Consider the following 17898-nt stretch of genomic DNA (forward strand, 5'->3'; position numbering starts at 1 on the left):
CAAATCTTTTCTTTTTTCGGTATGCCGCTCCGCGAGCAGAGCGAATGAACAAAAAAAATCCAACCTAATATGAATATCCTTCGACCGTTATCTCCTCATCTTCCTATTTATAAGCCACAGCTTACTTCGATGTTTCCAATTTCCCATAGAATCTCCGGAGCTTTCCTAGCCACTATCGTTTTCTTTTTTTATCTTCTTTGTCTGAAAATAGGTTTGATTTGCTTCACCTATGAGAATGTCTACCAATTTTTCTTTTATTCATCAAAGCTCATCCTAATCTCCGTCGAGATTACTGCCTTAGCCCTGGCCTACCATATTTCTAATGGAGTTCGTCATTTATTGACGGATTTTTCTGGATTTGGACGGAAATAACTGTTCAAAATTTTTATTGTTTTGAAATGAAAATTTTTCTTTTCTTATGAAATGCTTATTAGCGTTGATTGCTCTCTTCTTTAAAGCTTATGCCGTAAAAGCTGACATCAGGCTATTGGCCTTTTATCTGCATCTTCCCGACCGGAAGGGGTTCGCTTTGTTTGGGATGAACTCGCAAAGACTCGACCCGGGTTCCCTCGTAGAGTGGCGTCTTTTATAAGACTCCACTTTCTCAGTGGAACTAAAAAAAAAAGAGTTTGAGCTCTTTTGGCTTACTTTTAGCCACGCGGGGCGGCTATCCGCATGTGTCCCAAAGCGACTCTCCTTTCTTTGACGTACGGTATAAGTTGAAGGCCAAGAATGAATGTGTAATGATGGTGATTCCACATTCATTCTTGGTCTGGCTGCTGGTCTAGCGAGCCTTCCTAGCCGCCTAGAGTGCAGCCTACCTGCTGAAGACCGTAACGTAAGTAACTCAGTGCTCCATACAGGGGAAATGAAAGCAGAATTCGTTCGGATCCTCATCTCATCCTTTAACATGTTCAATCTTTTTTTAGCGGTTTCCCCAGAGATTTTTATCATTAATGCAACCTTCATTTTGCTCATTCATGGAGTTGTATTTAGTACCTCTAAGAAATATGATTATCCGCCGTTAGTCAGTAATGTGGGTTGGCTTGGATTACTTAGTGTTGCGCGCCTAGGAGGGCAGCGCGCTTTGGGATGCGGAGGAGCTATTATCGTCCAGCTCCCTAACCTAATGCGGCACCGGGTTTGGACCGCAGGGAACCATAGCATGGGGGGACGTCTAATCCTTTTGCCGCCGCAAGGCTGGCTAATCGTACGCAGCAGGCTCGAAGACCCCTGGTTCTGGAAGGCACATGAGTCCGAACGCTATGTTGAATGTGCGACTGACACTACACTACGTAGGTACCTGTGCAGGTGAGGCGTCGGTCGGTCCTAGAAACGGCGGCAGCGGCGCGAGGAGTTAACGACCGGACGTGCTGCAACCTAGGGATCACCAGGCAGCTCTTTCGCTCTATAGGGATCGGGGGGGCATAGCACAATTCTTCTTGGAGGAGGGTTGTTTGCCCGGGTGACTGATCCTGCCATAATGTACTCCTACCTATACACCGGCAACCGAAGTCGAGCATACATACGACAATCTTCATGCGTGAATAGCCGGGAGGAAAGAAAGGGCGGTAGATGATAATGAGAAAAGGCACCGCGTCTGGACGGGCGGGCGGAATGGATGAGCGAAAGGTGTCATGCCATGTAGTGGGGAATATCCCGAGTCTCATGTAAGACAACTAAATACACCTCGAGGCCGAGGAACTGAGGGACCTTCTCGAGCACAGGATAGGTAATTGAAAGATAGAGCTAGCCTATTCGTTATGGGGAATCAATGCTCCGGACCGAATAGAGCTTACCTACGGCACCTGGCTTTCTCCGGTGCATATTAGCTTAGCTGCGCTTACGCGGCCGGTTTGGCTTCCTCTCTGGCGGCCACTTTCCTTACCTTACCCCCGCTACACTCTCACTCCAAGCTACGCCTGCTGAGCAAGATGCATTGCGATTTCCTCTTCTGTGGACGCACCGGAGTATGACCCGGGACGGGAAGAGAAAGACTTTTTTCTCCGGCGAGCTCTCTCTCGTAAAGCCAAAGACGCCCCAAGACAAGGTCAAACTGTTGGGAAGAGGACAGGGTCAATAGAACCTGGCTGGATCCGGGCTGGGATAGTGGCGCCTATTCAACATCAGTTCCGAAAGGGTTCGCTCATGCTGGAGGGAGCATCCCCACTTAGTGATCGGTCCGCTAGTTCACGCAAATCCGAAGAAGTTATCACGGACGAGCCACATGCGGGGAAACTTGCACGTGTGGTTCTGGCCGGGCTTTCCTGAGGTATCTAATAACCTTGCTTCTGCTCGCCGCTGGCGCACCTCTCCTAACTATTGCCTATTTATTCTGGAATAATCTTTTTAGGAGGGACAATTTTACATATTTCTGCCAAATCCTTCTATTATTAAGTACGGCTGGTACCATTTCGATGTGTTTCGATTCTTCCGAACAAGAGAGGTTTGATGCTTTTGAATTCATTGTATTAATTCCACTTCCTACTCGCAGTATGCTCTTTATGATCTCGGCTTATGATTCAATTGCCATGTATTTAGCTATTGAGCCTCAAAGTTTATGTTTTTATGTGATCGCAGCATCAAAAAGAAAGTCTGAATTTTCCACGGAAGCCGGCTCGAAATATTTGATCTTAGGTGCATTTTCCTCTGGAATATTATTGTTTGGGTACGACCGGACAACTACCGATATCTATTAATATCTTTTCTTAGAATATTGTTGTTAAATATATATATCTATCTATATCGTAAACTATCGGATCGGGTTTAGATGTGAAACTTGCAGACCTTATTGGTTGTGATATTGATCTTACGGGGGGAACGAAAGAAAAGAATATATAGACTTGTAGAGACCCTCTATGTAGTTGTCTATCTAGGGCGATCGATCTACATCTTTCCCCATAGCCCTGGGGCTGTGTCTCGATCTCCTATGTGCGAAATCTAAGAGACTAGTTCCTATGGAGATTCCCCTTGGTCTAATTCCACGCCTTATGACGAAAGTGGAGTCGGCGTGGCGTAAAGTGAAGATTGGGGGAGTAGAGAAAATTCCCTTCTGGGGTATTCCGAAGGTGTAACCTAGGCAACGAAAAAGGGGCCCGATACTTCAACTAGAGGAGCGACCAGTTGGTTCACCAAACTCCGACCCAGCGTCACACGTTCTCCAGGTCCGAAGGGATCCAGTGCCCAACTACCGACTCCTCCCGGAATTGCGTTATCGGAGCCGAGCCAGGAATGGCCGTTAGTGGGCACCCACCACTTTTCACGGTTAGAGAGGCCCTCTTTAATACATTAAGAAAAGATGTTCACAGGGGCCAGAACGACTCGGTCATAGGAATTTAGACCACCTACGTGCTGGTAAACGAAAACCACCTCGACCGGATCAGAGTAAACAACAATGTCGAATCAGGCCGCCCCTTGCCTTGAAAGAATTCACACGCGGCCGCCAGCTTTCCCAAAATAAGGGGAGATCTGCTGCTTACTGCTCACGGAAACATCCAACCTATACGTCGTTCGCGTATCTTTCTGATCTCCTTTCCTTCTATTCATCAGATTTTTTGCTTTGACGACCAATTCAAGGTGAAAAATGGGGTTGATGGTGGTTAGCTAAAAAGGGGGGAGAGAGGAGAGCCTTGGGGTACGCTCACTTCTGCATTTTTGTTTAGGTTCTCGAGATTCTCAATCGCTCTTTTTAGTGGGGAGGAATAGTACATGAATAAATGGCGGTTCTCAGACGAGGGAATCGTTCCTCTATAAAAAAAAATAGGCTAGAATGCTTCTATTGATAGAGCTTTCACGTCTGCGCATAGAATCGTTTTTTGCCCTTCCATTCTGTTCTTACCATATCATGGGTCGGAATCCGTGTGATGGTTCGAGAGTAGTTTCAAATATTCTTCACATCCCCAGAGAGATACATTGTTGCCATTGTGACTTGGTCGTCAAAAGGGGCACGAACAGCCTTAAAGTACTGTTCCATGTCCCAGAGGTCTTCGAGCCTTGGCATTTTGAATCCCGTTGAATGGCTGTGGTTCCGGGGCTCAAATGCGTCTGGAGTCGCCAGGTGAGACATTCGGTTCACGAACCTCCAACCTATCTCCACAGCAAGCTCCCCAATTTGACCCGGTCCGTCACGCTTTGGACATGGTACAACAAGAAGAGAATTAGCAGAAATCGAAAGGGAAAGAAAACTCCGCTCTGATACCTCCTAAAGCGAAATAGGCACGCGCACGGGTAGAGAGTCGTGCGGCCCAGGTAAAGCCTATTTTAGTGTAGCACCTGGGAGCAGCCTTCTCCTTGCCGAGTTTTGCTTCTGATCTCTTTCTCAGTCTCTAGTTCGTTACCTTCTACTACTGATCTTCTCCTGCTGCTCGCTTCGTTTGTTTCGTTGAGCTCGCTTTCTTTCGTTAGTTTCCTTTCTTTTCTTTAAAGAAACTAAAAAAAATAGAATATGAACAGCAGCAGCCAAATACTTTTAAATGAGACTAATCAGGGATGCTTCCATAAAAGACAACTATGGTATGCTATTTTTCAAGTATGTTGCGGTCAACACAGCTTCTGCCCAAATGAGGTACATTCATCCCTCTAATCGTTTCCAATAAGTATCTATTTTTCCTCTTAGCTATTCAAGGAGTATACGCAAAAGATCTCTGATGAACAGTGCCTCTAGAAATAAGATATTGAGAAAATCCCGTGGACATGTATTCTCCTCCAGAATCAGATCGTCAAATTCTTTTTTTTTTGCATTAGGAAATAATGTCTGGCTTGTCGATTGTGTGCCGTTCACATCGCGAAAATTATGTAAATTGGAGTGAAGAGGTAAAGTTCTTCTTGATGGGCCAGGAATGTTGGATAATTGCTTAAGGTAAACCGGAGGATGTGGCGAGTAAGAAGCCATTTTCATCTTTTTTTGGTCTGGTGGGGCTATGCATGCGATCACAGTGTCTGTAGCTGATAAGATGCGCCCCCATATATATGTTGGGGGCATTACAGACCCAAGAAAGGCATGGCTTACTTTGAGGGAAGTTAATGAACATGCGACCGCAAGTAAGCGTCAGTGCCTGGAGACTGAACAAGATGGCCTGAAGCGGGGTAGTTTCATTCTTGTTACTGTATTAAGGTGAAGAACCTTTGTGATCAGCTGGAGGCTTTTGGTATGAAAAACTATGATGCCGATAATCTTAGTCAGAGCATGAAGGGTATAAATTTCTAAATATGATGGGATAAGGAAGTCTTTGCTACTGCATCAACATAACCCTTCCAACATTTTCTTAATGAAAAGGTGCATGATAAGACGTTTACGTATAGGAGGAGGAAGAGGCTGAGCCTGTCTGGACAAAGTGTACATCCTAATCCTAGGGATATACTTTTGTTCACTTCTACGTCAAAATTTCATTGTTGGGGAAGGCAAAAGCAGCATCAGGGAGCTCTTCCAAGAACAATAAGTGGAAGCTGGGGTGCGTGTCTTAGGTGCGGGCAGATGGGGCACTACGTGATAGAGTGCACAGCAAAAATGCTTCTTGTTAAGGAAGATAATGAGGAGAGGTAGACAGGGGAGGCGCGACACGAGCATATTCAGTTTGCGGAAGTGAAGAGAGCCCGCGATGCGGACTTCGGTACACACGATTACGCATTCTTCGCTGAGGTTGGGTCTTCTAATAGAATAGAACCTCTTCCTCCACCTCATGTGTCAGTCTTCGATGGAGATTCTTCTAAGTGGTCTATTGGATAAGCAGCGGGGGTTTGAGTTCTATCCCCATCCCGGAAGCCTTAAAGGCTAGGGTAATGCTTCCACACCTTGACGGAGATTTTTCCCTTTTCCATCTTACTGTTCTTCTGGAATGAATCTGTTCTAAAGAAAGACCCGCTACTGAAGGATTGCCCTATAATCCAAGAGCCTATATTCCCGACATGGCTGGTTCAACACCTCTATTCCTACCCGAAAGATATAACATAAAACAGCGGATTATAGAAGAGCAGCGGATGCATTGGGTAATTAAGAGACTTCCCCTACCACCGACTATTGTTGCACAGAGACGAAAGGGAATCGGTCAAGCCTAGCGCTTAATGCTTCTAGCTCTTCTTGACTGAACTTTGCTCGCCTCTCGCCCTCGTAATACCCAAGTGGGACAACCACAAGGCAGTTTTTCACAAACTCCGCAGCAAGAAAATCAGCGTCGTGGACAGCAGCTCCGCTACACCAACAATGCGTCTCGATTCTCTTCTGGTATTCCTTGGCATAGCTCCTGTTCAATGCCTGTGGTGTGATGAGTTTGGTCACACTGTTCGCACCTGTACAACTCATTCTTCGTCGCTTGCAGCTGGTTCAATAAAGAAATCCCTTGCTGCCCTCCAACTTGATGATTCTACCTGGTATCCTGACACAGGTGTCTCGGCACACATGACGTCTAATCTTCTCTCTTTTTCTCCGCAATGATCAAATCTGTGTTCTCAATTTCATCGAGCCTCTTCAACATCCAGTGAGATTTAGTAGTGGGCAAGATCTTTACAAGGTATCCCGTTCAGCTTCAAATGGACAAAATTCTCGGTCTTTCTCATTCAAGTGTGTCAAAGCTAGATCGACTAGTTGAACTTCCCTCCTTCCTTTAGTCTCTTTCCTGTTGAAGCGCTTAATCCAATAGTAAATAACCTTTCTCATGCCAAATGTCTTAGAGAATAGTAGTTCGCATCGATCTAGTTTCAGCCTTCGTAGCAGTCGCGTTTTTATACCCTGTGTAAATAGCGGTACCTCTAGTCCCAATATAAATGGAGCAGTAGTTGCACTCTCACCAGTCTTTCCCTCTGAGGGATCGGTAGGACAAAGAGACAGAAAGCTAGGGAAGAGAGAGTATAAGCATCTCCTTCAAGCGATGCACTCACATCTCGCAAAGGCGAAAGAGAATATGTGCTTAGCTCAGCTAAGGAAAGGGCTGGAGAGCCTAAGGAAGAACTTTCATACCCAGTCTAAAGATCTCACAGTTTTACCATTTCTCCTATTTAAGAGGGCTAATGTGCCTAAGCAGCATAGCAGGGATAAGGGGGCACTTCACTGGAAGGATATAAGGTTGTTCCCACCTACTACTAAGCCAGACAGGGTAAAGGGCTAGCTAGCATAAGCGAGTTCGTTTAATAACCTTTCCAGCTGTATCAAATAAGCCAAAAAGGAGTCTTGAAAATGGCTATCTCGGACAGAGCAGGAGGTTCCTTTTCAGTTTTCTATGAATATCTTTCTATCTGTGGTAGGATTCGCTCCTTTGTCCATGCATGAGAGCGTGGGTAGGGAAAGAAGTAAGTGAAGCAAGGGCAGTGACTGACTGCCTAGGATTTTTCATCTCAGTTTTCCGATCATCTCACCCCTAGAAGGCAGATTCAAAACTCCAGCTCTATCCGGCAGCGAGCTTCTTCTGACCCCACTGTAGTGTCAAAGCAAGAAGAAAGTACGTCGACTCCCAGTCAGTATAGAAAGAGAACGGAGCGAAGTGGGCTGTGTAATCATTGGAATTTTTACTCTTTTTCAACAATTAATGTTTATAGTTGGGTAGGTAAGTAAGGAGCTGAAAACTAGTCCTTCGGAGGGCCCCTCATTCTCAATGCAAGCTAGCTCTTACTTGTGTTTAGTGAGGAGGCTACCTAACATAGAGGTGAATATAGCCCTGGTTGTTCTTTCTTCCTTGGGCAGGCCTGCCTTGTTGTGATAGGGGGGAGTGATAGAACACAGGGAAAGTAGTAGTTGGACGAGGTGCTTACTCTGCCATCTCTTTCTGTCTGCTTCCAGAGGTGCAACAATGGTCATTATCCGGGTGAAGGGATGGACTGGGGTAGATAGGGATTGTTGTTGCTTTCGTAGCGCTTGCTTCTATCTATGTATAGTGCTCCCCATATCTGAAATCAATAACGTCGACGTGGATTCATGTCACTCCCTCTGGTGGAGTCCTACCAAAATCCCGCTATAGGATAAAGAGAGAGAATCTATTCTCTTTTCTATAGCGCGCCGTGATAGATAGGGGCATGACTTGCTTGGCTATTTTTTTTCCTAACCGCTTGCTTTATTTGAACAGGAAAGAGCTTTGCTTGCTCCGTCTTTTTGGTTCTCTGGAGCAGGGCTCTTCTGCTGTTTTTGACTTTTGTTTTGGGGTTAGCATTCTAAGCACTCATAGCTCTGCTCATCGTCACAAGACGAAATCGAAATCTGAAATCTCAGACCACTGTGAAATCTCGATAAATTGTTGCTAAGGTCCTTGTCCTTACCTTAGGCTCGCCTACAGGCCTTTATGTTAGTTCGCCTATCGGCTCAAAGAAACTACCTTGCTTGGGCGATCTCCGGTCGAGAAGGAAATGAAATTATACAAGAGGGAATGTCAATTGAGATATACTCTTTCCCTTCCTTATTCATGATTCATGCATGAATGAAGTCAGCAGTGGAATTGGATCAGGCTATGACACACTTTGCTACTTATTAACTTCTTAGAAAGATTCCTAGTCTACCCACAAACTCTTAGCTCTCTCCGCTCTCTCTTAAGCGCCTGCCTTCATCCGCTTCATTCGACGCGCTTGTTCATTGAGGTTCGATAGAGTTGAAGTGCAGAAATCTGTCGATTACCTATTCTGTGGTGTCATTCCTAGTATATGAATGAAACTCTTTTGGTCATCTAGTCAGTAGCTCAGTAGCTTCAGTCTTCTACTACTAGTCTAATTGGTAATTCAATTCTGCTTCAGTCTCTTATTCATTCGTATCAGAAGCTTGGGGATCATGCTCTCATGCTATCGGTCTCATCCAACACAACACTCTTAAGGCAGATATCACTCGATGCCATAAGAAACCTCTATGCGGTTGGGGAGTTGCTCCTGCCAAACAAGAAGGAAAAAGCGAAACCAACTGCACTTTACTTTATCGGATAGGTCTTCCTCTCTAACTCTACCGGATGCTTGTACCGATCATGCGAAAGTACCAAGCTAATCTCTATTGATAGGTCGCTAAGGGAATGCAATTGGCTAAAGCTAAAGGCTATCGGTGGAAAAAGAAAGGCTCGATGTAATTGAGCTCCAACTACGCGATAGGCTAATGGAAAGCTTGCACCTTCTCTGACTTGATCCACTTCGAAAGAGACAGAAAAGTCAAGAATAAACTGCTCTTACATCCTCATCAAGTGAGAGACCGACACGAGTGGAATAACTACTCCAGGAAGAAAGCGAAAGAGGGAAAAAGTGCGCTTCTCTTGGATTTCTTAGGGATTTAGAATCAAAAAGGTCCTTCCTTTTTCCAGTCACATTCATTTATACGTAGTTAAAAGGCCCCCTTTTTCAAAATTGTTCTAATTCTAATCTTTTGTACTTCGTTCGAAGGCCATCATATTTCCATTTTATTATTAGGTTGTTGGGGGTATTAGATAACATAACCAATGAAGAGATTTAATAAGTGAAGTTACCCGGCAAAGTCCTTGCTACGAATTCCGGGTGTGAAGGAATAGATGGAATAAGATAACTATAAACAGGATCGAAGAGCTTAGTGTGAAAGGCTAAGGAAAGACTTTCATTCAGCCCCAATGCGCGGAATCGCAATAAGTCTTTTTGAAGGACCCACGGGGCGGTAACTAGTCTTTACTATTGGGATAACTTTCATATTCATCTTCGCACTCTATGAATTCCTTTTTCAACTGTGAAGAGGAATAACTTTCTATATCCCAAAGGCCATTGAAACTCTCTCAAATCAAATAGGATGGTGTTTAAAGGCTTGTGTGAAGGATAGGTCTTGGCTATGGCATCTGAGACTTGGCAGCCATCCAGACTTAGCTTACGAAAGTCATATCTGTAGCTACAATGGTTGTGGTTGATAACATCGGTCACATAGGCCGCTCCTGTCTCCTGTTTAGAAAGATAGCGGATGACTGGATCCATTTCTAAAAGATCAGATTTCATTAACAACCTTCCTTGCCTTCTCTCCCTGCTCTCAGTCAGTCCATTCATATCTATATAGTCATGTCTAGTGCTGTTAGGAAGGGAAACTCCCCTTCTTATGAATGTTGAAAGGAAGGCCATATCCTATGGTAAGTACTGAACCGAACTACCGGCTAGAACGAAGGGACCGTACCCCGCCTTAGGTCCTTATCTTTCTCGATGCGAATCATAGCTATCAGTTCAATCATTAGCTAAAGGGGGAAGTCCAAAGCTTAATTTAATAAGGTAGAAGGCGAGTCAAGAGCAAGGCTTGAAAGAAAAGAGAGAAGACGCTTGGGAACAGCATATAGAGCGAGGTATGCTCTAAAAAAGCATGTTGGTAATGAAGTTCTTAAGCCGGGCAATAAAATAGGGAGCACCCCTCTTTGAGTCCGGAATAACCAGGTAAAGCTTCTAGGCACGAGTCTTCTGATGCGAGAGCTGAAACGGGCAAATCTTCCAATTTCGATCCGAATAGCTCGTCCTGATGCAAGGAGGGAGCCGGCTTCTGTCAGTATTAGGAGGAAGAGCGGGTCACCGTTTCGTTTGGCTAAGATCCCGCATTTCAATCTGAGAAAGAAACTGTTATATATGTTAAGACTCCAAATTCACGATAGTAACTTAGATTTACTATCCCTATAGAATCTGAAACAGATAGATTATGATTACCAACTGGAACATCGCGAACTTGAATACCAAAAATCTTAGTAAATCCTAAAAATGCTTGGGGGATCCCACTTATAAAAAGACTGATATTGGGCGAGGGACTCATACAACTACACTTATGCGGATACGAAGGCTGGTGAGACTGCTACAAGAGGGAATGCTCCTACCATGGCAAGATATAGCCCTATAACTAACCTGGTTTTCAGCAGATCTAAAATCTCCTGCCCCTCTTTCAACAAACTTGCTTGCTATCCCAGCGACCTTAGTTTTCGTGTCTAGCTTGCTTGCTCACTTCCATAACTGATCTAACTAGAAAGAAAATATCTAACTGGTCCTAGAAAAAGTATGAACCTACTGGCTGAAAGGGCACTCTCCATGGCTAGAATAGGGAAGGACAAGATTAGGATGAATGGACTTAAAGTATATGGATGGCAACTAGCCCTCTTACTATATATGAGTAAGCAAAGACTGGCCCTCGATCGACCTATGATATCATAGAAGAATATAGTGTAATATATGGGGCCTGGCATATTACTCCCTTAAGTTAGGCCCTTTCCCTGTTAGCACCGAATCGAAAGCATTCAACCTGACTTCGGGTAGGAAGACTTGGAAGGTTTATAACGACAAGGGTAAAAAACTACCTAGGTAGCCCTAGCCTAATCAAAGGCTTAGAACGATCGAAGATCAAGAACCGGAGCAATGAACATGAAGGACAATACGATGACTTCGGGACTGAGTCAAAGAGTATGGGAATCAAAAGCTAGACGCTACCTCTCTGCTTCCTTGACTTCTAAACTCAAAAGGCTAAAGGAAAAGCAGATGGTGAAAGACCTGCAAGACTGGCTTAGAGACGGGCAGTCAGGGACAATCCTATATTTTCTCCCTTGAGCTTCTTTATCGGACCGCCAACCTCTCCTCTCCTTGAAGTCGAGCTAGCTTTTCACTTCCTATTGTATTGAGCCCACGGAACTACTTTGGGAAAAGAAGAACGGGTGTGGTCACAGCTTTTTCGATCCTACGTCAATTTGTGATTCAATCGATGCTAATTCGGCTATTAAGGTTGGCTTGGAGCCGGGTTTCTGGCCTTTTTTGCCTGGTCTTTCATCTGCCTTGAGGCCGGGTGTGGGATGATGAGGCGGACGAAGGACGGCTGTCGTTGGTACTACATGGTGGCATTGTAACCGGATCTTTCCCTAGAGCAGTTCTTCGATGCCCATGTCTGCTCACCAAACTGGAACCGCGAACAGAAAGATGTAAAAAAAAGAAAGAGTCTATACGTGGTAGTCCCGCACTTTGAGGGAAGTAATGAGTATAACAGCCGTTAGCGCTTTACTAATAGAAGACTTTCGCTCCCCAACTCTCTATCGCTCTTCGCCTAAAGCCGATCATCGTTTCGGGATCTTCACGAACGTCCTTCGCATCTCAAATCCAAGCGGTCGGGAGCTCTGGTATTCGTGTCCAAGAGAACTGAAAGAATTGGGTCAAGAGAGGGATCGGATACTAAGGGGCCTTTAACGACGGAATGGTAGTTTTCTGTTCTGTCATCGCTTTGATTGGAAACCATCAATTCCCATCTCCTTCGCTGTCCTATCGCGCTCTACTCTTGCTTCGCTCTCCAGCGCCTTTGGCATCAAGAAAGTCTGATTTATAAGCTAAATCTAAGGAATTAGACGGAGATTCTTCACTCGGAATTCAGGGGATTCGTCAGCGAAATCTCTTCAATCACTGAAATTAATGAAAGTTGAAGGACCTGAAAACCAAAGGGGCTTTTAGACCGGAAGAACTTTCTCACTGGTAGGACCTCCAAGAGGAAAGGAAGATGCAGAACCTACTGCATCTGCACCTAAGGGGGTGGAATCGAAGAACGAACGAATGCACTTGCGGTTAAGACAGGTCCTGCAGCTCCTATCTAATGGAATTGACCGACCCGCCATCTCTTTATAGGACAAGTGAAGGTAATCAACGGGCTCTGCCTACCCTATCCCCTCAGAAAGAGCCTCCGTTCCCTTGCTCGACTGTTCACCGGCTCTAGTCAATAACGGATTTTGAAAAGTTGGTCCGAGAAGGTGAGAGACCGAAGTAAACGTGGCCGAGTGTATTTATGAAGACGAAGCTCAAGATCCGGCCGACACTCTGACTATGGACAGACTCCTGCCCCAGCTTCCTCTTCGGTTGCATTGGTTCGAGACCGGCGGGTTCCATGCCACCCACATTAATCTTGGCTGATCCCTCTGGAAAGAGGAACAGGTTGGTTGTTTATATAGTTGGGCAATTCGAAATGAAAGAAGCGAACCAAGCGTTGAAGGAAGCCAGTTCTCTTTAAGCACTCAAGCCGCGCAACCGGAAAGCAGGCCAGTCGAGTTCTAATACTGGCAGCGGAACTTCTCTCACAGAGGAATGAATTAGTTGCAGAAAGAGATGGCTTTCACTTATACCTTAGATACTGAAGAAGCTAGAACTTCTCTATACTTCAATCCCTCCAACTGCGGGAAATGCGAAAGCTGCAAATGAAGCCCTAGCTTTCAAAGAATATTCATCCTTGCTCTCAGTCTGTAATACCTGCTTTTTATCGACAGTAGCCGATCTGTGCTTTCTAGTTCAAGTAGCAATTCCTGTCCGTAGGGATGGAATAACATATGAATGAGAGTCTTAGTAGACCGGAAGAGGCAATCTTTGAATGCATTAGAGTGAATGCTTGGAACCAGTATAGGCCTCGGTCGCAAGCCGGTACGTATGCTTTCTAATAAGATCCTTTCTGGCCGGCCAAGCCAGGTCTCTTTCACTCGGATCTTGTCAGCATATATCTGAATCTATCTGACATTTGTGGCATTTTCGAGCATAGTTGATGCAATCAGACTCCATTGTCAACCAGTAGTAACCTGCCCTCAGAATTTGTCTGGCCATCGTGTGCTCGTTGGCGTGGATACCACAAATCCCTTCGTGCACTTCTTCTAGAATCTTTCTTGCTTCAGCGGCGAACTAGTAGTTCGCCTTAGGAGCACCATGTTATTCTTCCTTTTTGAAAGTCTTTCTCTATTAAGGCCACGGCCAGTCTGATGATCGTGCCCCTTTTCTTTGAGTTTTCCTCATGTCATTGTCCAAGAGCTGGCTGGTCAATCTTAGAGATCTTCGGAGCCCATCAATTGAAAATCTCGAGTTGGGTCAATCGCATTGGAATCAAAACGGAATGACTTCTAGAGTCTTTGGGCAACTACTTATCTACCAATCATCGCACGCACTCAAGGTCTAAGCTTTCCTTCCGTTCCGCGAGAGTAGGCACCAAAAGCTGTCCTATCATTTATTGGAGTGGAAGGCGTTCCCATCCTCATTCCGAAACAAAGAGAGTAAGTAACTTCGTACCTATCTTCTTGGTCCAATCCCTACTTTAAGAGGAAAGCACAAATCCCCCTTTCGTTTTGCCGATCTCTCTTCTTTTGAAAAGCCTGCAGCCTTTGATATATCATTTCTCTAGTGATCGAGAAATGCAACTCGATCAGGGTCGAGCCAATTATTGTAATGCTTCACTCACAGCTACAAGAAGGTTCGAATCCCTTCTGCCTTAATTCGTACGCATCTTTTTCTTTGCCTTTTGTGCAGTAGTGTCTTTAGACACTTGAGTTGCTGCACCCCCGCGGGTTGGTATGATATATACTCGATTACTCATACTTTCTTGCTTGATATATCCATGCCAGTAGGTAGGGAAAGACAACATTGGCTTCGAGCTGCCTGAATATGGAATTCCCTTTTTTCGGCGTCTTTATAAAAAAAAGAAAGCCCTCTTTTTGTTAGCTGTTAGCGCGCAGTAGCCCATCTCATGATACGGAGAGAACCATTTGATATGAGTAAGAATTAGTTTCCTTTCACCGCATTAAGAGCCCCTTGGGATCCTTCCTCATCAAGAGAAGAGATCCACTCATGCATAGCTTCGACTAAGAATAATAATAAGACAAGGGAGTCTTCTTCTTCGAGGTCGCCCTAGGTGGAGATCCACCATCGGTGAGACCCCTCTTGCTTAAGTACTGGTTCCCTTCACTAAAAGAAAGAACTCGTTGAGACTTGGTCCATTGTTAGGAGAACCCTCTCTCACCTCAAGGTATGGTTTGGGCCCTGTGGTGGTGCAGAACTAACTCGATAAGATCAATAAGATTCAAGATCCATTGAATCCTCCCGTAGAGTAGGCTACCGACCTTTATTAGCCCGATTGATCAAGTTGAGACAAGCAAGCAAACTATGTATGGCTTGGGGGTTAGACACGAGGGACTGAAGAAGACTACACCTAAGCTGAAACTGGCACCTGAGAAATTCCAACTCCTGCTGACATATTATTTACCCGACGGGTAATAGGGAGCGACTGAGACTCTTGAAAGATCAAGTGCGCTTTCGTCCCCAGAAGGGGCACCCCCTTAATATAATATTTTTTTCTTTTCGGACGATTCCAAACTCTTTGCTTAGCTAAAAGATGTTAAACATTATTGCATCCAAGGTCATTCGCTGCTTGGGCCAGTCTTTCCAACTCTAGAATTAATACCACATATCGGAGGGGCCCCATCTTGACCTGCGGCTAGCATCTCAAGGTCCATGCACATCCGAGGAGAAGCCTGATCCAGATCCTTTGGGAATTAGTTTGTCGGCAACCCCACTTGCCCAAAAGCGGATTCTTAATATTTTGAACTTCGCCATAGCATCTTGGAAAGAACAATTGCACTGTCGAAGTGGGCTCTAACATTCGAAGCCAGAGTCGTTGCTGAGCTAGAAGCCACATCCATATTCACGTCCGAGCCCTATAAAAGAAAGTAGTAAGGGCCCCGATTCTAGATCCGAAGCAGCCCGAAGAAGGATCAGCTTATGACTTTGAAGCAGTCTCATATGCCTTTTCTTTCCATTATGTACTTCGGCCAGTAGTGGAACTTAATCAATTGACATCGGGGATGGAACAGAACCCGACTCTTAGAAGATTCTCCTTTCCCTTATATTATAGTTCAAACTCGCTTAAGAGCTCTTAATCAAATATGCTAAGTAGGTTGATGGACAGAGACAGAGGTCGACTTTAATCATATGCCTGCTCGTTGCTCCACTCTTTCTGGATTTCGATCTGGAAGAGGACGACCACATACTCTGAAGAAAGGGATGGCCAGGTTAAGAAAGAGAGTCAGACCTACGTTTCGGATACGCCTAACCCAACCACATGAATAAACTAGGGCACAGGTACTCTAATCAGAGTTCTCGCTCTCCCGCTTTTGCGAGGTTTATAGAAAAAAAGAATCCAACTATATTATTTCCAAATCAATGCTTACGATTTGAATAGCCCATTCCAAAGAAAAGAGTAGATAGGTGCTGATAAGGCAGATAGGGAAAGGGCTTATATAAGAAGCCTGTTGTTTGGCCTAAAAATCATCTACAAGTTTTCCTTTTCCATAAAACACCTAGGAGGTTGGCAAGAGTCTTCCAATAGCGAACGAACATCGTGGGTTCCTTTAATGGCACTCTCCTACTGGGAATTCAAGGGAGCTCAACGGAATGGAATGAAAAGAATGGAAAGTGATTTCAGCCATAGAGATCCACTAACCGCGACCGCCTCAAAGTTTCAATGGATAGTTTAAAGGATCCGGCGAAAGCTTCAAAAGACTGCGCTGTTGGCATTTTGCAATCTTTCTGGGTGAGAGAAGGCGGACGAAGGACGGGAGTATGTGGCTAATGAAGCCCGGGTTAATATACCAGCAAGGGTTAGGAGAACAGGTCGGCTCTTCGACCGGCTTGCAATTACTACTAAATTCGCCTTTACAAGATTGAGTCAATAAAGCAAAAAGTAGCCCCTCTTAGAAAGAAAAAGCAGCACCCCAGAAAGAACAATTGGAAGCTTTCTATGTCTCTCCGGAGTCTGCTTAAGCATATAGCTAACGTTCCTTTTCTTCACTACTGATAACACCTTCACCTTTCTCCCGCTGCAATTCCCGGTAGTGAACCCGTATGTCATTGACCCATATATCTTAGTGAGTGCCCGAACCTCCTCTGTTACCGTAGCGTAGGTAAGGCAATTGAATCAGAGTGCGAACGCTGTGGACACGTTGGTGCTTCTCGCTGCATCGAAAATAGGAAAGTGTTCAATTTTCTGACTCTATATAAGATAAGTCAATTTGTGATTCAATCGATTCGATTCTCGTTCTCACCCTCAAGTCAGGAGATACCTTGAGAACAGTGAACAGTGAAAGCAGAATCCTATGTTGAAGAAGGCTTTGTCTTCGTCCCATGGTAGGCTAAACCGGAAAGAGGTGGACTGATAAATCTATTCACTTCTTCTTCTCGAATAAAGGGATTTGGAATAAGGGAGGCGCTGCATTATTCGTATTGTAGAGATCTTCGATTCGTTTTACTTTTCTGTGGCATGCTAGGATTTGGAATCTGGTGGGCTTTGTCACCTGACCCTCTTCTTTATAATCCTTTAGTTATTTGCTCTTCACCGAATCCAGATCTTCTTTGTCAGGTTTCTAGGGATACCTTTATTGATCAAATCTGTAGCACGCATCCTCAAGTCCTAAGTCCATGTAATTGTGGGGAACCTCTTAATAACGAACTAAGGGAACTTCTGAAGAAGCCGCCTTTTGATCCACTCGGATCTATAAGCCGAGTCAAAGGAGCAGCTGTATTCATTGGTGCTATTCTATTGAGTTTAGCTTTAGCCGAATCCGTCTCACAAAACGGAGTTTATTTAAACATATAGATCAAGAAAAGACGATCCCAGGAGAGAGGAGAGTGATTTGCCACTTTCTGGAAACGATCCGAACAAATTTCATTCGTCTACCATTTCATTTACCACCTTGATGTTGGAGATGATCTTTGAGTGAGGCTCGATGTAATTGAGGGGGGTGGATCTTCATTGACTAAAGACGGTAGTCCATCTCTAGCGAATGTTCCTGTAACTACCAGACTCTTAGAGGACACCTGCACTTCAATCAACCAACCGACTAATATTACTTTTATTGTTTTAGGAGCAGCTGGCTAAAGACTAAAGAGAGGACCATACGAATATGATGGCTTTGACTTTCATCAGCCCCATATCGAAGTGAGTCACATCAAAATGACGTAAGTGAAGAAAAATGAGTCGATCATAGGAATTCTCGCACCCATGTGCATGAGTAGCGAACTGAACCATCCGATCTACGACTTGACTGAGAGTGGGAAGAGGGCTGGGAGTATAGGCTTCTCGTCTTGTTTCGTACTTTCGCTGAGATGAGATTAGACCACTATGAGTTGCATAATCTCCCTCGGTTTAAGGGAGACTATCGAAGCTATGGACTTGGACTGCAA

This window comes from Sesamum indicum, unplaced genomic scaffold (assembly GCF_026168435.1).
Source record: "Sesamum indicum cultivar Baizhima isolate 11 unplaced genomic scaffold, ASM2616843v1 HiC_scaffold_134, whole genome shotgun sequence".
Lineage (NCBI taxonomy): Eukaryota > Viridiplantae > Streptophyta > Magnoliopsida > Lamiales > Pedaliaceae > Sesamum > Sesamum indicum.